Raw genomic sequence first — 20,987 nt, forward strand, 5'->3', positions numbered from 1 at the left:
AGCCCTTAGGAAGGTGGCAGGGAAACTCCGTGGCATTGTGATCCCATTTCCCCTCTACCTTTCTGAAGCTTGGCTGCCATTTCTCAGCTCACCTCCTGACAATTGCAGCCTCATCCCAAGTGCTAATAGCCACAAAATCGCAGGCCCAAGGTGCTTGTCAGATTTCTCTAGCACCTGCTCAACCACCTGCTCAACCCTTTATAAGTCACGGGACAGTCGTCTTGTGTCCCCACCTCAAATTGGCCGTGTCTCCCCACGATGCATGCTCTACTTTGGGGGAACCCCGATGTAGACAGCAGCCTCAGAGCGCTGGAAAGCAGAACAAAGATTGCCTGCATGAGTTCATCGAGGCCCAAGGGACCTGGGGGCACATGGGAGGTGTGTCAAGGAAGGGCTGCTTCCTGCCTGATCTTTCTTCGCATGTTTGATGCTCATGATTTTGCACACCATTTGGGTTTCTTCTTCTTTTTTTCCTCCACTCCCAGAAGTGCTGTGAGAGACTGGCCTCTTGCCTCCAGGAACATAAGATTTGTGTCACTTGGGCTCCCACGTTGGCAGAGAGGGACGGGGGCCTGGTCTTGTTTCTGCTGCTCAGTGCTGTCCTGTGAGCTCTGACTACAGCGAGCCTACAGAAGACTGAATGCACCCCTGCCGGGCCCGCCCCATCCTCACACTCGTTCTTACGTTTGAGCCAGCTCACTGTGGCCATCCATGTGGTCAAGAGTCTTCCTCTTGTTTGCTGCCCTGCTACTTTACCAAGCATGCTGTCTCTTTCCAGCAGCTGGTCTCCCCTGATACCAGGTCCAACGTACGTGAGACAAAATCTCACTGTCTGCACTTCTAAGGAGCGTTCTGGCTGTACTTCTCCCAAGACAGATTCGTTTGTCCTTTGGCAGTCCCTGGTACTTTTCAATCTTCTTTCCCATCACCACCATTCAAATGCATCCACTCTTCTTCTGTCTCCCTCATTCATTGTCCAATTTTCACACACATATGAAGCGATTGAAAATCCTTCTCCAAATGGAATACACAGAAATCAAATTAACTACCTCTGTGGGACAAGATGATGGAGAAACTCACTGTCAGCAGCTAAAACTTACATCGCGGAACAGACTACCCATTGCCCGTATGTAAGTTCCGATTGAAGTTGAACATTAAAATGAACCCACTGGAACCAAATTACAATCCTGAGTCTATCCCACCTGGATTTTGAGAACATCCCGAGAACAGATTTGACTTATTGAACACTAATGACAAGACCTGATGAGCTGTGGGCTGACATGAGGAGAGCCTTAGGGTCACATGAACATTAGGAGTAGGTCATTAAAAAGACAGGAAAGGAAAAAGGTCAAGGGGAATGTCAGAAGAGACTGCAACTTGGGTGGGAGCTCAGGGATGTTCAGGCGACTCGACTCTCTCTCAGCCTTCCCTGCGGGGGCTAGATTCTGACTCGGGCTACCTGACGTGGCACAAGAAGCAGATCTCCAGGCCCTTCTGCTGCAGGGCCTTTGGGTGGGTTCAAACTGCCAAGCTTTCAGTTAGTAGTGGAGTGTAAACTTTTGGTACCATCAGGGATGACCACTTGGCTGCTCGCGGAAAGGTTGAAGGTTTGAGTAGACCCAGAGGAGCCTCAGCAGGAAGGTTTGGAGATCCACTTTCAGATAAATCGGCCCTTTGAGAACACTGGAGCACAGTTCACTCAGACATGTGTGGGGTGACCAGGGGCTGGAATGGGTGGCAGCTGGTTTAGGTACAGGAGCTACATAGGCTCCGGGAATGACTGTCATCAACCAAGCAAAGACCTGGCCTCAGGGAATAAGATGGACCAAGGAGGCAAAAAGAGACAACTTCGCAAAACAGCATCATATGGTAGTCTTTTAGAAGAGCCCTGCCCTGGTGGCAGTGCAATGGTTACAGTGCTCGGCTGCTAACCCACGGGTCACTGGTTCAAACCCACATTCCATCCACAGAAGAAAGATGTGGCCCTCTACTTCTGTGTAAGGATGTGCCAACCTGTCCTGTGAGTCAGAGTCCCCCAATGATAATGAATTAAGTACGTTGGAGTAAAGAAAATCGGACGTGACGCGTGGTTATTGGGAGAGTACGACATTCAGGAAGGCAATCTCAGAAGCGGTCCAGATGGGTTAGGACAGCTAAGGCAGAAGTGTTGGAAAACCTTTAGAAAATACCAGCTTCATTCAACTTAACGCTAGGTGCATAGAAAGACGCCAAGTAGAACGGTCCATTGGGACCTCACTGGAGTGGAGTTTGCTCTTGATCCAGAAGGCAATGGGGAGTTACTGGAAATGCATCGTCTCAACCCAAAGGAATCACATCCCAGAGTCCTGTCCTGGAAACAAACCAGTTGTCTTAATTATCAAATGCTGTCACAACACAACGCATTTCCTCACAGCTCCGAAGGCTAGGCGTCCAAATCCCATTCCGAGGACCTGCTCCAGGGGAAAGCACTCTCTCCGCTGGCTCTGGAGAAAGATCCGCATCGCCTTTAACATCTGTATGATCCACATCCCTCGGAGACCTCCATGCGCCTAGGCGGCGTCAGCCTTCCCCTGGGCTTGGTAGTTCGCTATGCACGGACCCAGGTCCAAAGCGCATGCAGACTCCAGCTCCCCTTCCATGGTCATATTGAAGTCCCTCCTCCGTCCACTTCACTTTCCTTGTATATCTTATCAGATAAAAAGTGATGCAGGCCACATCTCAGGGAGCTCCCCCACCCCCACCTTACATCAGGATTAGGATCTCACCATAATGCCCTCAGAACCAACTGTGTGGCTGATCGTCGATCATCAGATCAGGTTACGTCATGGCCATGCACTGTCAGTCATGGCCCAGACAGAATGCCGCATCTTGCTGCCGAACACATCTTGCTGGGGGCAGACGCCTTCTGGGAAGGCCTCTGGTGGAAAAGCAAGTGGGCCTGTGGACAGTAGCCAGGGCTTATTTAGAAGTTGGTGTTTGAATCATTCTGCTTTGTGCAGGACTCCTCAGAGAAAGGCTGCGGAGACTGGCATTTGCTGGGAGTTTTCTGCGAGGGGAATTTTTTGTTTTCAGGGAAATGAACTCTTGATATTCAGCATTCTTTTCCGAGGACTCGTTTGGGTGGAGTTTATCCAGGCAGTACATATCAACAGGGAAATTGAGTCATTCGCTAGAGAAGAAGGAAGAGCTATGGTCCTAACAGGTTTCTCTGGAAGGACATGTATGCATTTTTTTGTGCTCTTGGATTAAAACATGTTTCCCTTTATCACACGTAGATGTTAAAAACTGAAAATATACCATGAAATATAAGTCTGCTTCCTACCTTTGACTCCCAGTTCTCCTTCCCTTTCCTGGCCGTGCGTCTGCACATTCTCCGAAGGATACTCTGAGACATACGCTGCGTAGCCAACCGTGTGTATCACACAGTTCTTAAAAGGGAGAGCTTTACGTGTTTAGGTATAAGGCAGCTGCCCAGCAGTTTGGCGGACGATTACATATGCATATAATAAAGATAAACAATAGAGGGAAAAGATAGAGTCATTAGGCTATTGATCCTGGGGCACTGGGGAATTTCAGGGTTCATATAAACAGCACAAACTGTTGCTAAGATGACAATAAAAGCAACGTGCTGCTACATTGAGCACGTTCTATCTGTAGAGACAGAATGTTTTCGAAATAAGCAGGACCATAAAGTGTCTCATTTTCTGCACACGTGGATGTCTCTCTAGGGTTGCTGTGAGTGGGAATCAGCTGCCTCCGGGAATCCAGGGCAGGAGAAGGGGGAGGCTTGTGCGTGCTGCCCAGGAAGGGACCGTCCCAGCCAGGAAAAGTGTCCCAGGAGTCTGGGGGATGGCATTCTGAGAGCTCTGGTCAGCGTCGGGCAGGCCATCAGTTGTGCCCAGTGAGAGGCAGAATACCTAAGCTGGTGGCTGTGGGTAAGCTGGTGGCTGTGGGCAAGGGCTCAGAGAAGGTGGAGTAGCCAGATGCCCAGGCGAGTGATCTGAGGACATTTGCTTTAGAAGTTCCCGCCCCCCCCAGTTACCATTTATGAAGCTCCTGCCCATGACTTTACAGGAGATACCATGTAATGGTCTGGTGGCATGGTGCATTATGAGTTGGGCCGCTAACCTCCAGATCAGCAGTTCCAAATCAGCAGCTGCATAGCCTGTAAAAAGTTACAGTCTCAGAAACCCACCAAGGCAGTTCTACCCTGTCTTATAGAGTCACCACGAGTCAGAAATGACTCGATGGCAGTGAGCTTTTTTTTGGGGGGGGGGGTTACCCATGACCCTATTCTAGATACTTCATAACATAATTGAATCCTCAGGTCAGCCCTGGGCAGTACATAAGCCGCCCCATTTATGAGACAGTTTCTGCGTGTGTGCACGCATTCATGCTCATGCATGCTTTAATCAGGTTTTTGGTTACTTTTCGTTATCTGGAAAATGAGTATAATTGGGGGAAATTAAAATTTTGCATCAGTACAGTTTCAGGATACCAGTAGCAAATGGCACATACCGATTGTTGGTCGACTGTCACAAGGCCTTTGGGAAGGTGACATGAGACGCACATGCCAAGTGCACGTGAGGCCTGTGTGGTGCTGCGGGCTGCCGCGGAGGCCATTTCAATTCCAGCCTGGCAACGAACCAAACAAGTGGTCGGTGCCAGCTCATGGCGACCCCACATGCCGCCGAGCTTCCTTGCCCTTTGTAGGGTCTCCATCGCGTGACCTCTCAGAAGCAGGTTGCCAGACCTTTCTTCAGAGGCACCTCTCGCTAGATGCCGTGGCTGCCCTTTGCATCAGTAGCCTGAGCTACTAGTTAGCAGCCTTTCGTTTCCCCAGCAACTGCTTGTTGTTAGTTGATTCTGCCTCATGACCACACAATGGGGGCAGAGGAGGGCTGTTGTCAAAAGAAGATCATCACACCTGTGTCCCAAGGCACCTGCGGGTAGGTTTGAACTGCCAACCTTTTAGCTAGTAGTCAAGTGCTTCATCCAGGACTCAAGCAATTGTGTAGTCTGCAACTTAAAAAAAAAAACAGAACAAGAGCACTGTTGTCATTGGGAGACTCAGTCATCACAGCCTAAGCACCTCTGTGATGATCCAGGCCTGCGGCCTTCACCCGGTGCCCCTTGGGGCCCAGAAGGTTCTTCCCAGCTCAGACCTGCACGGTTTGGCAGCGAGTGTGTGCGCTTGCACTGCTGCCCCACCAGAAGCTCTTCACGCAAGGCTGAAGCGTCTGTTTTCCTCTGAAAAGGAAAGTTTATACTAGTCACAGCTGCGGGCAGACCATGGGGGTTGCCCGCTGGGCTGGAGGCAAGAGGAGGCTGCGTGAGGCAGCATTCAAATTCCACTGCAGACGTCAGTAACTTGAAGGAGGAGCTGCCAGCCAGCCAGCGAGAGCTGCAAGGTTGGGCCATGAAGTCCGGACTGGTCTACCCATCACAGTATCTACAGTCAAACAGGAGCAAAAGCCATGGGCCCAGATTGAAAGGTACTAATTTTACCACTTCTTGCTTGGGGCACGTTCAATATGCCGGAGTTAAACTATGGAGTCGGCTGGCATTGTATTCTGAGTGGAGGCCTGGGGTCGCTATGGGTTGGGTGTTGGCTCCTGATTGAAGTTGAGACCCAGGGGATATGTTCCCGTGAGGATTTACAGTGCCGCAAGCCCTCGGCAAACCCACCTCTGCCGTGGGTCACTGGGAGTCAGAATCGGCTTCATGGCCGCGGGCAGGTCTTCGAAGTAGCTATCTTTAATTTTGTTTGGTTTTGCTTCTAATTTGCGTGATTACCCTCACCCTGGTCTGGCATATCACTTGTAAACATATATAAATTAAAGTCGGTTAGCATGTCGGTTCACATCCGCCTCAAAGCACATCTCCAAGTTATCTTCGCGTAAATCTTGAGGAGATAGGGATTTCAGGTTAAGTGGCAATTAAGAAGCAAGAGCTGTGCTCCATCGCCTCCGCGAGGACACCTGAGCTCCTCTGCTGTGGAGTCTTGGCAAACACTGTCTGCCATGATTGCCACGTCTGGTTAGACGATTGTGCAGGGGACCAGTGTCCTCAGGAGGAGCTGGCAGGACAATGCCCAGCAAATGCTTTTAACAACGCCGGGTGTCCTGTGCATGGGACACCAGCGCTGTGGGTACAGAACGCTGGCCATGCTGCTGCTAGTATTTTAAAAATAATTTGGTTTTGGTGTTGCTGCTGTATCAAATACACATCGCCAAACATACACCGATGCCATAGTGTAGCAAATACACATCTCCAAACATACACCGATGCCATAGTGTAGCAAATACACATCGCCAAACATACACCGATGCCATAGTTTCTCCAGGTAAATTCAATGACACCGATTTCATTCTTAACTTCCTTTCCCAAGTTGATCCTCCCCCTGTGAACGTAACCTCACTGCCCCCTACACTTCCTACCGCATCTATCAGCTGAACCCCATGCAGATAAGTCTTTAAAAAAAAAACCCACTCACTGCCATAGAGTGGATGCCGACTCATAGTGACCCTGTAGGACCGGGAAGAACTGCCTCTGTGAGTTTCCCAGACTGTCACTCTTTACAGGACTGGAAAGCCCCATCTTTCTCTCATGGGGACTGCTGACCATGGAGAAAGAAGTCCAATGCATAACCACTCCGCTGTCAGAGCTCCTTACAGATAGGTCTTAGAAGAACTTAAGCTCAAGGCAACAGACGTCTTTCACTAGTGATGCTAACAATTGTTTGGATCTATGAGGACGGTAGCAGCTAGTTTTGGTTTAAGGTTTAAAGATTATCTCAGGGCCATAATTTCAAGAGTTCATCCAGCCTCCATGGCTTCAGAATATCTGGATTCCATGAGATCTGGAAATACTTTCTGCCTCCTCACTTTTTCTAAGGAACCTTCTATAAAATATTTGATCAAAATGTCCACTAATGTAGCCGGGCACCCTCCAGTTCTTCCGGTCTCCTGGCAAAGGGATCAGTTGTTCATGGGGGCGTTGGCCACACATTCCATTTCTGCCTGCAGTCGGGGCTTGCCTTCTGCCAGGCAAATAGGACCAATTGTTTTGTACCTTGGACCTCCCCCTTGCAAACTTTTAAGACTCGATGCATTAGGTAATGAACTTGGAAGTATCACTGACGTTGGTCAGAGCAAGTCCCCCTTGAGTCCCTCTTAGCCTCAGTGTCCACCTTTTCTTGAGAACTGATCGCAAACCATGCCTCCCTGGCCCTGAATTCATTTGCTATTTCATCAAAATGTGAAGATGCAAATTCTGTATTAGCGCTATGAACTCAAATGTGATTCTGTATAACGAGATTAGTAATTTAGGTAAGTGTATTGTCAGATTTGACGCTGCGGACGCATTCAGGCTAATTAGACCAGGTACAGTGAACAGGCTCCTGCTAGGCCTGTCTCATTAAGGCTGAATGGAATTGATTCTGATGCTTTCTTACAGATTTATAAATTAAGAAAAACCAATGACGGTAATTGGTTTCAAATATATCGACTTGTACCTAGAGCGTCACAGCCCCTCTCCCAGGTTACTTCATTTCACATTTGACCGATGCTAATGCCTTACCTCCTCCTAGCCTGCTCTCTATTATAACTCTATTACGTTCATCCCACCAAAGATAGCTTGAGAGAGGGTGAGGCTGGGAATCATTGTTTAATTAGTTTAAACGTTTTAATTCCTCTATACCAAGAACATGGAACAGGGTTTCATTAGCACATAAAACAATATGGCTGTGGAATTTAGTTTGTGGGAACAGTGAGTGATTATCAATAGTCAGGTCGTCCTCCAAACTGATCAACAGGCCAGCGAGCTAAGTGCTGCATTTATTAACGTCACGTGATCACCTCTCCGTGTACGTCTTCTGTTCGTACGCCAGTGCATTTTCACGTGTAGGCCATTACGAAGGTTTTCACGGACTCCAACACAAACAGCAGTCGTTTAGCAGGGCGTGCAGAGCGCCCGGCCTCATAGATGGCGTCTTGGTCGTATGCTGAACCACTGAAAGGAAGGGCTCAGCGTTTCTCAGGGCACTTCCTTTAGCATGGGAATTCTCACCGCGGTAGTTGTCTACGGCCTTCATGAGAGTATAGGAAGATCTCTGAAATGCAAAACTTGTGTGATTTTCACATAACTTCAAAAGTCGGGTAAACTTGCATTCACTAAATCTGTGGATTGAGAGAGAAGTTGCACTTGAACAGCTGGAAGAATAAAAAAAAAAATCCAAACCACACCCCGTGGTGTAGAGCGGTTTGCATCTCAGAGCAACCCCCCAGAACAAGACTATAAATCTTAGGGGGAGCAGACAGCCTTGTCTGTCTCCTGAGGGATGGCTGGTGGGTTTGAACCACCGACCCTGTGGGCAGCACCGCGCAGAGTCTCAGTAAAGGAATGCTAGATAAGAGCGGTGTGCATCTGTTCCGACCCACCTGCAAACTCTCCAAGGCACAGTGAGCAATGGATTGGCGTGTCACCTGGGGACTGCATTCGGGAACCGCTTTTCCCTGCACTCGGAACTGGGTGGGAGCACTGATGGCATATGGTTACGAATTGGGCAGCGGTCCTCCAGGCCGGCAGTTCGAACCCACCAGCAACTCTGTGGGAGAAAGACTGGGCTCCCTACGCCCATAAACATCAGTTACAGTCTGAGAAACCCACAAGAGGTCAGTATGCGTCAGCACTGAACCATGGATGGCAGTGGGTTTGGGTTTAGGGAAATGGGTGGGGTTTGACTCACTTGTTGGGAGCAGCCCCACCCCCCTCCCACCACAGTCCAAACACGTCCTTTGCAGCTGCCGAGGTCCTCAGGTCACCCAGAGCGCCTTAGGCTACCTTCTGCTGTTTTTCTGAAGCAAGGCCTTCCTAGTGCTCCTGATTCCTGCTCCTGGGCACTGAAGGTTCCTCAGGCAGCCCCAGGCCGCGTGGTTCCTGCCAGTACTAGACTACCGACCGCCCCGCACACCAGTGTCTTGGGCAGGGGGGAGGGGGTGTTTCCACAAGTACCATGTCCCCTCATTAGTGTTTGACTGACCTCTGTGCCTATTAATCCCTTGAGACGGTGGGTTTTGTTGCGTTCCGGGGTTTGTGACAGGTGCAGTGAATAACAAAGCCGTGCTTGAAGGGCACCACCTGAGTTTTTTCAAGGACAAAAAATCTTCGCTGGCTTTTTTCTTACTCGCTGTTGGTATTTTTATCTTTATATCACTATTGCTTTATCCTTACCGCTTCATTTCGTCGTCTTTATTGTTTCGGTTGGGTTTCCCAGCGTGTGAAGCACGGAGGGAGTGGATGCGTACAGATAATAACTGATGCAGGCGTTCGTAGGGGCGGAAGCATGGGGTAGGGAGGGGGGACAGGGGGGAGGCGGGAGGGGGGCATTTCGGGAAGGAACAATGAAGGTGGCCGGGGAGTGCACACTAGAACTGAAGGTGATTTTATGCAACTCATTGTAAAGATGGTTTCATTGTGGGGAACGAAAGACGTTGTATTGAAATGGTGGTAATGGTCGTGCAGTTCGTCTTGATATGATCCATCTATTGAATCGTGTGATATAGGGATTAAGTGCCAATAAAACTGTTTGCTTTTTTAAAAAAGCCACTGTAGCTTAGAAACCCCCCGCAGTCACTGACTGGGAGGAGATGGGAGGTCAGTTACCTAATCCTGCCTTCCTTTTCATCAGAGCTGCTGATTCATTTTCTACTGAGTGCACCTGTGAAATAGTTCAGTTACGTACTTTCTCCGGGGAGCAGCGAGTAGTTTCGAACTGCTGACCTTGCCGTTAGCAGCCCACTGTGTAACCACGACACCGCCTGGGCTCCTCGGTACAGTGGAAGCTCTGACGGAGCCCTGCCGGCACAGTGGATTGAGGGTCGGGCTGCTCCCAGAAGGAGCTGCAGCTCAAAGGCAGCAATCACTCCCTGGGAGGAGAGGTGGCTGTCGGCTCCATTAAGATGTCTGCCCTGCCCTGTAGGGTTGCCCTCAAGTAGAGTCCAGCCCACGGCAGCGGGTGGGGCGAAGCTGGTGCATCCATCCATGTCATGGGGGCGCCTGTCCTTGACCAAACACGTGCCTTTTCCAGATGCCAGTCAGGATGATGACATCTGTCTTTATGCCTGGAGTCTGAGACAAAGTCTTTCCAGGGCCCCGCTAAGGAGCATTCTGGTCGTCTTTCTTCTGCTGTGCTGTTCTGCGTCCGCTGTAGAGTCGGTATTGTTCACTGACGCCTCAAACCAAATGCATAAACGCTTCCGTTTTTCCTTGTCCACTTTAAGATAAGATGACCAGATCTTAATATTGGTAAAGTGGGACATCATTGATAAAACTCATATCCTGGCGAAATAGCCACATGGCAGCCCAAAACCGCATACCCTAGCTTGTCATGCATTCTTTCCAAAAAATCAGGACTTTTTAAAAACGCCGCGGGACACGGGAGAAATTGTTCAAAATCGGGACGTCTGGCCACCTTACGTTAAGACCACCCTATAACTACCTCTCCCAAACCGCTTTCTTGGCTGCCAGCTGGAGAGAGCCCTTCAGACTACCAGCTGAGAGGACAGAATTATCACCCCTTTTTGTCTTCCTGGGAGCCCCTGGTGGCTTGGATTGGCTTCGCTTCTAACTGCAAGGTCAGCAGTTTGAAACCACCAGCTGCTCCTCAGGAGAAGATCGGCCCTACGACTCCTGGAAGAGTTAAAAGCCTTCGAAACGCACAGGGGCAGTTCTGCCCTGTCCTTAGAGTGTCGCTGCGAGTCAGCATCGACTCGATGGCAGCACGTTTGGTGTTGGGAGTGTATGTTGCTGTCATCCTTGTCCTCCTGAAGAGTTCAGTGGACAGGTGGTCGGAAAACAGATGAAACTGCTCTGATCCCCCCACCCCCCTACCACCACCACCCACAACTCTCTCCTCTGGTCTCCCTCCCACGTCAGCAGCCTTCTCCTTCCTGCCCTTTCCGCTTCTTTCTCATCTTCGAATTTCTTCTTGGCTTCCTTTCCCGGGCCGCTGTCGTGTCCCACGCCCGCTTCTCCAGCCCCAGCCGCTCTTCTCTGCAGCTAGAGCTGTTTATGCTCCGCACTCGCCCTCCCCCTCCCTCATCTTGGCTTTATAGACGGTGTCTTGTGGTTGAAGTATGAATCTAATAAAACTAAGCTGGGGCTCCTGAGAGTACCAAAGAAACTCTGCTACATGTTTTGCTTCCTACAGCGGAAATGCTCCCATGCGAGGCTGTCTGCTGCCACAGACAAATAAAAAGACCTCTATTTTCAGAGTCTGACCTAAGCCCAAGTGGATCCAGACACCAACAGAGTTGCCCCAGACCGAGACAACCACTCAGAAACGGGCGAATTCAAGTGTAGACCCCCGAGTAATATGCTACGAGGTTGAAATCAGCTAACTCTTTTGACCTTGGGGACTGGATTTAATATTCCTAAATGCCTCCTCACTTTGGGGCAGTTTTCATTTTATTGCCTGATACCATGTCCCCCCTCCCCCCCCCATACACGCAAGCAAGCATCATCCAACCTTGCCTTTTCCCTGCTCTGTGGGCCTTTTCAACCCCTACGAATGTGCATAAGGAGTTTGGAATTCTTTATATAAATATGACACTGCAAATTCCACGGCCGTGGTTTTTTGGTTGGTTTTTGTTTTTTTTAATGCGTTTCCAATTTTGAAGCCAGCTCTTCTTTGCCATATCAGGTTGATCTTTTAAAAGTTGGTTTGCTTCCTGACTCTTGTTGGTGTTTATTTTAAGATCCTCAGCAGGACGCAGATGTCTTCTGTACAGTGTGAGAACTGGAAAGAATAGCTCCCTGCCATGAGACGCTGAGGAGGAGGCCTGCTTTGCTGTTGCCTTCACTGCTCGTTCGCCCTCTTCCCGGTCTGTGCGTTCAATGCTGTCTTCTCTTCCATCTGCTTCTAAGCAGGAAGCGTCACCAACCAGCGTCCCTGCCAAAATAGCTGCAACTCCCTGAGACACATCCACGAAGCTAATACCAGGGCTAGCAGTGGACACTGTTGGGCCTTTCAGGTGTCCCTGACCACCACGGTCAACTGCAGTCCCTGCTGCTTTCCGCCCCCACGGGAGAACAGCCGGAGTAACTCATTGGTTCTCCTCCGTGTGTATTCCCTACAGCTGCCTCCTGTCCACAGCCCAAGTGGACAGCATGTAGCTAAGAGCCAGGGTGACACCCCTAGCTATTCGCTCTAGCTTGTAAACAGAGCCCACTCCCCTCGGTCTTTTTTATCATTACCACCATCCAATATATCTTTCTGAATGGTGCTTTTGAGTGGTGAGGTTGACCGAGAATACCGAATATGCCCTGGACTGACAGAATGAACGGGTTCGTGGTGGAAAAACTTGTCGCCAGAAGCAAGCATGGCCAGGTTTGCTCTTACATGCTTTGGACAGGTGATCAGGAGGGACCAGTCCCTGGAGAAGGCATGTCGGTTGAGAGTTGGCAAAAACTAGGAAGCTCCGCAGTGAGCTGGATTGGCACAGTGGCTGCAACTTGGCTCGCACACCCGGGAAGGATTGTGAAGATGGTGCCCGCCTGGGTCCTTTTCCTGTTCTGGTGCACAGGGGCCCGCTGTGAGCTGGAGCTGACTGACTGGACGGCCTCTCTGAAAAGCTAGCCCTGACGGTACTTCCAAAAGATGTTTACTTATTTCAAAGCATTCGTTTTCTATCACCGAAACTAAATTGTTGTTTTCTATAAGGGAATCCCATACTGCTCTCCAGCCACTCTAGAATTTTAGAACACAGTGAAATATAAATAACACTCCAATAAAGCAATAGGAAATAAAGCATCGCTGGAGCACAGGCGTTCTGTTCAGGAAGCTCCTACTTTATTGGCTATTCTCTCCCGTCAGTAAAAGCCAATAAAAAGCAGTAGTGATTGAAATTTAATTTCCCCAATCAGAGAAGAGGCTGTGATTATTGAGAAATCATCTATTTTGATGGTGTTTTTTTCCCCGGGGGTGGGAGCACTCCCACTATAAAAATGACCAGTTCTCGCTTCTTTGAGAGGAATTTTGAATTCCAATTCTGACCTCATCCCGTGCTGGTGGTCTTAAGCTGTCTGTAGCATGACAGGCCTATTTCAACATCTCAGACTTGTGAACAATCAGAACTGAAGAGAACTCTCTAGACCTGTACATCTAGCTCATGCACATCAGTTGTCAGGGAAGCCCACTGGGAGAGAAGACCATTGGCCAAGGTTCCTCACGGGCTGTGCGGCTCGCACTCCAGCGTAGGTCGGTCCGTGTCACCGGCTCTCAGGGAAGTGGTTCTGCGTTTAGGAGCGCCATCAAGGTAAGTGGCTTTGTGAGCACCGGCCCCTCCTTGACAGGTGATCAGGTCAAGTGTTGGGAGCCTGATCCTTGTCATAGGAGGGTCAAGGAGCCCCAGGGCCACACGCAGAGTGCTCGCTGTGAAATGAGAGCTGGGGATCCGAGGATTCGCTGGGGCAGGCTTGCTGGGACTTGGGATCTCTCTGACTGCATACTACAACACAGAAAAACCAACACAAGTCGGCTTGTATTTACAGATGCCCAGGCCCTTTGGAAAGCCCAGCCTCATTTCCTGCTGCCGGGAATGTATCATTTGCTTTCAAAATGATTCACTTTAAACACCAAAAAGTAGCTCTCAGAGGATTTAAAGGATAACTTGATCCTTTTTAATTATAAAATACACATCATGAAAATTTTGCCGTGTTAACCATTTGTCATTGTGTAATTCAGGTACATTAGTTATGTTGTTTAACCATTGCTACTGTTTCCAAAGGTTTTTCTTCACCCCAAACAGGAGCTCCGTGCTCATTAAGTGATAACTCCCTACTCCCTCCTTATTTCTCCCCCTTCCCCTGCCCTCCCCTCCCCGCCCTTCTGGTATCAACTAATAGAACGAATACATTTTTATCTCTGTGCGCTTGCCTATTCTGGATATTTCAGTGATGTATGATTAGGCACCATCTGTCCTCTGTGACGGGCTAACCTCAGGCACCATGATTTGAACTATCAGAACTTGAGTTCTCTTCTGGGTTCATCTGTCGATGTGCATTTGGGTGGTGTCCATCTGTAACTCGCCTTGTTACATTTTACATGGGGTCTTCATCAGGAATATCTATCCCATGCCTGTGGCCGACTCCCAGCATGGGTTCCCAGCTCCCTGTAGGGCTACGTTCCCCTAGTGGTCTAGCTAAGGGCCAAATAGAGGAGTGGGATTTTCTCAATGAACAAACCAGTGGGCATTGACGTGTAATGAACTGCATTACATTGAAAATTAGAGCCAGTATATTCATAAACCTGCATATCTTAATTCTTTAGTTCTGAAAGCAGAGACACCAAGCAAATTGGTACCCAAGGCTAGAAGGGAAGGGTCCCTCTTAAGGGACTTGATTATGGTTCAGAGGTACAAGTTTCGCTTTTGGCCCTCTGCTGGAAAAGGCTTTTTTAAAAAAAATTTTTTTAATCACATCCAAGATGTCAATAAGTCGGGTTCATTGTCTTCTTTAGAAGCAGGTGTGTTCTTTAATGAATACCTAGACCGGGGAGTTGGGGAAATAAGTAAAATGGTAATGCTCTGTGATGAGGGACTGAAAAATAAGTGTCAGAATTGGGGTGCCCACCTCCTGGGCCAGCTGCCCTTCTCTATCCTCTGACCCCGAGACCAGCTGTGTGTGTGTCCCCAAACAGACAGGGCAAACAATGGCGGGTAGCTGGACCAAGGCAGGCCTCTGCCCTCCCCTGGGAAAACCACAGTGTGTACAGTCATAGGCCCATGGTAACCTTATCTTGGTACATGACGGATAGCGTGTAAAATACCACAGTGAGTTCATTACTAGATAATTATAGGCTAAGCCACTTGACCTCGGAGTCAACTTCCTGCTCTGTGAAATGGTGATAATACTTAACATTGTACCGAGGATTTGGATGTCAAGCTAGAAGGCTCCTCTCTCTGTGCTAGATACAGTTTAGTTGCCAACCTTTGCTGCTGTTTGCATTTTCCTTCCAAGAGTGCGCCCAGCCCAGACCTGTGGGCGCACGAGAGGTGGACATGGGCAGCATGTGTTGTTTGCCTCCCAGGAATGGAGGGCTCTGGGGGAAGGGTCCCAGCAGTGTGGAAACCATGGGTCCCTTCCCTTCACTCAGCATCAAACTAGTTTTTCTGTCAGCCAGTTAAGAGTACCATAGCAGGGCTTCTGTGGTCAAGCCCACATGGGCCGGTTCACCACAGATCAGTACGTAAGCACAAGGAAGCCTGTGCTTACCATGTACACTCTTCACTATGTGAAGGATTGCAAATCTGAAAAGAAGCTTTGGTTCTGCAGGAAGGTGCTAGGGGCCTTGTTAGGAAAGAGACAGGTACTAGCCATTCCTAGAAGAGGAATCTTTGATGTGGTGAAAAGATACACGATGGACCAGTAAGTGAGCACAAGTAAGCCTGTGTTTTTCTTGCTTATTGGATAATCAGACACTGACATGACCCAAGGCTCAGTTCCTTTTCTGTGCGACAACTTTCTTTCTTAGTTTACAAAAAGGGGGAGGGGGAGAGGAAAGGGGGAAAACATTACTCCTAAATATGGTTCTATTTTTGTATTTCTTCTTGTAACCCATCCTTTTTGAAATGTCAAAAAATTCCCTATGTTGAAGGTAACATATAGCAAGATGCCAAAAGCATATGCTAATTGATTTTTTCTATAAGAATAATGTTTACATTTCAAAAATAATAAATTTCAACTCCATAAAGCACAAAAACTTTTAAATTGCCAGTAACATCATCATCCAAACTTCAGTACTGCTGGTACTTGGATTCACCAAATCCCCGAGTTCTTTGTCGGACATGCACAATACTTTGGGTGGTGGAGGTTCTGTTCTTGCCTGTTTTGTTCAACACTACCTTTTACTAAAACCAGAAGAGAATTACTAACATCTGTACCTAAGCTGGGTTTGTATTTTAAAAGACTGTAGTGCTTTAAATGCATCTACACGTATCTGAACAGTGAATTTAAAAAACAGTTTGCCCAGGAAAATTCTATCAAAATATTTTTGGTTTTATTTTTTCCTTGAGATGTCCTTTTATTTGGGTGGGGGGAGGGGCGCAAAGAAATATTGGCAGATACTAATTTCTTTCATGGTCCCAGTTTGGTAGTCTCATAAAGGAGCTCCTCAGATAGATTTCATTATGAAAATGAAAGGGGGAGGGAAAGGCCCAGGGCCCTTCACATCTGGCAGAAACATTGTCTCTGCAATCATATTGGGGAGCCTTCTTTCAGGCCCAGGCCAGGGCAGCCACATTTGACTCTTTCACCTTCAGTTGTAGTGGCAGAGTGACTGAACAAGATTGCTGACCAAACAACTTTGAAATAGTCCACTTTTATTTGTTTTTTTTTTAATTTGGGGAATTAAATTATTTCTCTGCCCAAAGAAAACGGTACAGCCAAGTGTCGCTTCATTTTATAAACCCACTGTGATGATTTCTTTTGCTACTTCTTTCTTACCCTTTGTCCAAAGCACATCATTCCCACCTTGCACTCTGTCCTGTCTACGCCCCTGCCCTCGCCGACACACCACTCTCCTTTTCCAACTCATGAATTCGATGATTCATTGCAACGGACAGTGCAGAATTCTGACTGTGCGCATGATTGATTAAGGAAGTCAATGGGTTACAATGTAGCTGGAGGAATGCTTAGGAAACAGAGATTCAGTGAGGGCACATTACAGAATTTTTTCAGGGCTGCTAATAAATGCCCAAAGGGCATGCCACTCCCCTGTAAGTTCCAATATGAAGGCTTTCAGCTCATGCTCCATGGGTCAGTGAGCCCTGCTTCCCCGATTAGGTGTCCAAAGGCACCCCACTTCATGAAACAGCCTCCTCTCCAATGATTCAACTTAACTTGCTCTGTGGGCTGGGAAGTCCCCAACTCTGATACCCAGGTCCAGAGAGTACGCTCCCTTCCTCACTCTAGCTAGTAGTGAGCTCCTCCCTACAGCCTCTCCAAGGGTTCATTTTATACCCAGCAGAATGGTAATCCAATAATGTCTGTAATAATTACAGGTCAGTCCTATCATTGTCTCCCCCCCCCCTTTCCTACTCAGACACAGCAGGAACTAGTAGGTTGGTGGAAGTTACAGACATTTTGGTTAGAAGAGCCCCTGCTATCCCACACATTGATACTTTATATAGCAACATGAAATGCTGTCTTTTCCACCCATGAGCTGTGCTTTCTCTGCTCCATTAAAAGTTCCCTTTAAGGGTCAAGGGTCTCGGGGAGGAGATGAGCCAGTCAGAGTGCAGGGGAGCAACAATGAAACATAACAACTTTCCTCTAAATGCCTCCTCCCCACCTCCCACTATCATGATCCCAGGTCTACCTTACAAATCAGGCTAGGCCAGAGGATGTACAATGGTACAGCTAGGAACTGGAAACACAGGGAATCCAGGACAGATGATCCCATCAGGACCAGTGGTGAGAGTGGCAATACTGGGAGGGTGGAGGGAAGGTTGGGTAGAAAGGGGAACCAATTAAAAGGATCTACATATAACTTCCTCCTTGGAGGATGGACAACAGAAAAGTGGGTAAAGGGAGACATAAGACAGTGTAAAATATGACAAAATAATTATGAATTATCAAGGGTTCATGAGGGAGGGAGAAACAGGGAAGGAGGGGGCAAAATGAGCTGATACCAAGGGCTCAAGTAGAAAGCAAATGTTTTGAGAATGAAGATGGCAACAAATGTACAAATGTGCGTGACATGATGGATGGATGTATGGATTGTGATAAGGGTTGTACGAGCCCCCATAAAATGATTTTTAAAAATTCCTTTTAAGAGAGATGAAAAAACTACTCAGCAACTTTAACTGGCAAGGAAAGAGACACCAGGTAACCAAAGCATTACTCAAGAACCAATTCAAGGTCTCTCACCTCCCTCTCTGCACCCCTTCTCCAACAGCCACGGTCGTCCAAAGCACAGAGACCACTGGGACTGAATTGAAAAATGACTCTTCTTTGGAAAAGGCTGGAAAGACATTAAAAGGAAAATTAAAATTTAAAAAAACACATTAAAAGGAAGGGGTCGTTTCTTTTAAAAATGGTGCTTGCAAAATTGGACATCCTTTGACGGAAGAATGAAACAAGACCTATGTCTCAGACGATATGCAAAAACCAACCCAAGATGCATCAAAGCCCTACATGTAAAACCGAGGACTATAAAACTCATCAATGAAAAAATAGGGGCAAATCCGGGTTCCTGAATGCATGGCACAGATGGACTTTCGAACATAACTGAAAAGATGCACTCTCGACACCTCCTAAAAATTAGGAGGCACTTCAGTGCACTGGAAGATATCGCCAAAGGAGTAAAAGGTGAACCCACAGACTGGGACCAACCTTTGGCAATGACACATGGGCCAAGGGACTGATCTCTAACATTTATAGAGAACTTCAACAAGAAAAGGACAAATAATTCAGCTTTGAAAAATGGGCAGAGGACACGAACAGACAACTTCTTTGTGGCCAACAAACATGAAGACATGCTTACAAGCATAGTCATTCAAAGGATACAACATGAACACATAACAAACAATAGTCATTCAAAGGAATCAAAACAGCAGGGAGATCCCACCTCACTCCAGTATGATTAGCGTAGTTCACAAAGTAGGAAAGTGCAAACATTGATGAGGGTGTGGGGAAACAAGAGTCCTCATATACTGCCAGCTAGTGGGACGATCAGAGGGTGTGACCACCTGGAAAGAGGCATGGTGCTTTCTAGAAAAGTTGGGAATAGAAATACCAAATGATCCACCAATAGCTCTTCTTTGTATATATTTTAGAGAAGCAAAAACGATGATAAGAATAGAGATATACACGCCCACATTACTTGCACTTGCTCACAAGAGCACAAGCGTGGAAACCACCTATGCCCATCAGTGGAAGCCTGTATAAACATTGGTACATGCATATAATGGGATTGCACACAATGTTGAATAATGATGAACCTGTGAGGTACCTCATACGGGGGATGAATCCAGAGGGCATTTTTTTTCATTTTATAGGGGGTTCGTACAACTCTTATAATCCATACATACATCCATTGTGTCAAGCACATTTGTATATTTGTTGCCATCATCATTCTCAAAACATTTTCTTTCTACTTGAGCCCTTGGTATCAGCTCCTCATTTTGCCCTCTCCCTCCCCGCTCCCTCATGAATCCTTGATAATTTATAAATTATTATTTTGTCATGTCTTGCACTGTCCGACGTCTCCCTTCACCCACTTTTCTGTTGTCCGTCCCCAAGGCAGAAGGTTATATGTAGATCCTTGTAATCAGTTTCCCCTTTCCAACCCACCCTCCCAGTATCACCACTGGCGCCACTGGTCCTGAAGGGATCATCCGCCCTGGATTCCCTGTGTTTCCAGTTCCTATCTGTACCAGTGTACATCCTCTGGTCTAGCCAGATTTGTAAGGTAGAATTGGGATCATGGTAGTGGGGTGGGTGGGGGAAACATTTCGGAACTAGAGGAAAGTTGTATGTTTCGTCATTGCTACATTGTACCCTGACTGGCTCGTCTCCTCCCCAAGACTCTTCTGTAAGGACATGTCCAATGGCCTAAAAATGGGCTTTGGGTCTCCACTCTGCCCTCCCTGCCTCATTCATAATGATGTGATTTTTTGTTCTGATGATGCCTGATACCTCATCCCTTCGACACCTTGTGATTGCACAGGCTGGTGTGCTTTGTCCATGTGGGCTTTGTTGCTTCTGAGCTAGATGGCCGCTTATTTACCTTCAAGCCTTTAAGACCCCAATGCTATATCTTTTGATAGCTGTGCACCATCAGCTTTCTTCACCACATTTACTTATTCACCTTCTTTGTCTTCAGCAATTGTGTCGGTAAGGTGAACATCATAGAGTGCCAGTTTAATAGAACAAAGTATTCTTGCATTGAAGGAGTACTTGAGTGGAGGCCCAATGTCCATCTGCTACCTTAATACTAAACCTCTACATATATACACATAGATGTATTTCTCTATCCTCATATATAAATATATTTACATATATACATGCCTGTATTTTGACCTCTATAAATGCCCTTTGCCTCCCAGCTCTTTCCTCTATTTTCTTTGACTTTCCTCTTGTCCCACTATCATGCTCAGTTTTCATTTGGGTTTCAGTAATTTCTCTTGGTTACATTACCCTTGGTCATGCCCTACCAGGCCTCCTACACCCTCCTCACCACCTATTTGGATCACTTGTTGTTCCCTTGTCCCTGGCTTTGTTAACACCACTACCTTTCCCCCCATCTTCCCCTTCCCATGTCCCCCTGGAACTGTCAGTCCCATGGTTTTCTCCTCCAGATTGTTTATGCAGCCTATCTTATTTAGACAGACCTGCGAAGATAATAGCATGCACAGAAACAAGACAGAGCAAAACTAAGCAAAAAATAAAACAACAACAAGCCAATGACAAAAACAACACAACAACAAAAAGAAGAGCTTGTAGTTCGTTCAGGGACTGTTTGTTGGCCTTTAGGAGTGTTTTCTAGTGGAGTCTGTTGGGGCGCCAACCTGTATTCCATGGGGACTTCATTGCTCTGCTCCCCTTGCTGTTCTCTTGCACGCCTTTAGTGTTTTGCCTCGGTGTGATATCGGGCAGAACTCCCACACTGTGTCTGCAGTGTTGTCCCCTGTAGGGCTGTGAGTCAGTGAAGGATGTCTTGTCTCATAATAGGGCTGGCCAGGTGGTCTTCTCTGTGGATGGGCAGTTCTGAGTGGGAATATCGTCCCCAAGGCTTGGTGGGCCAGGATGTGCACTCTCTCTTCCTCCCCCTTCATTTGCTCCCGTGGGCTCTGATCAGACATGTCAGTCTCCCGGAGCTGCAGATTCATTGCTGTCCTCTGAAATAAATTCTTCTGGGGAGAGGGGCAGGTATCCACATATTTGGGATTGGGGCCAGCCCCTCAGACTTCTCCACTGGTTTC

General features: G+C 47.7%; 1 protein-coding gene across 2 annotated transcripts in view; it reads left to right on the forward strand.

Moving 5' to 3' along the window:
* KCTD1 (potassium channel tetramerization domain containing 1) overlaps positions 1 to 20,987 on the forward strand; it is a 132,297-nt gene that overhangs the window by 19,930 nt on the left and 91,380 nt on the right. The window lies entirely within an intron of this gene.

Source organism: Tenrec ecaudatus, chromosome 15 (assembly GCF_050624435.1).
Source record: "Tenrec ecaudatus isolate mTenEca1 chromosome 15, mTenEca1.hap1, whole genome shotgun sequence".
In the NCBI taxonomy this organism is placed as follows: Eukaryota; Metazoa; Chordata; class Mammalia; order Afrosoricida; family Tenrecidae; genus Tenrec; species Tenrec ecaudatus.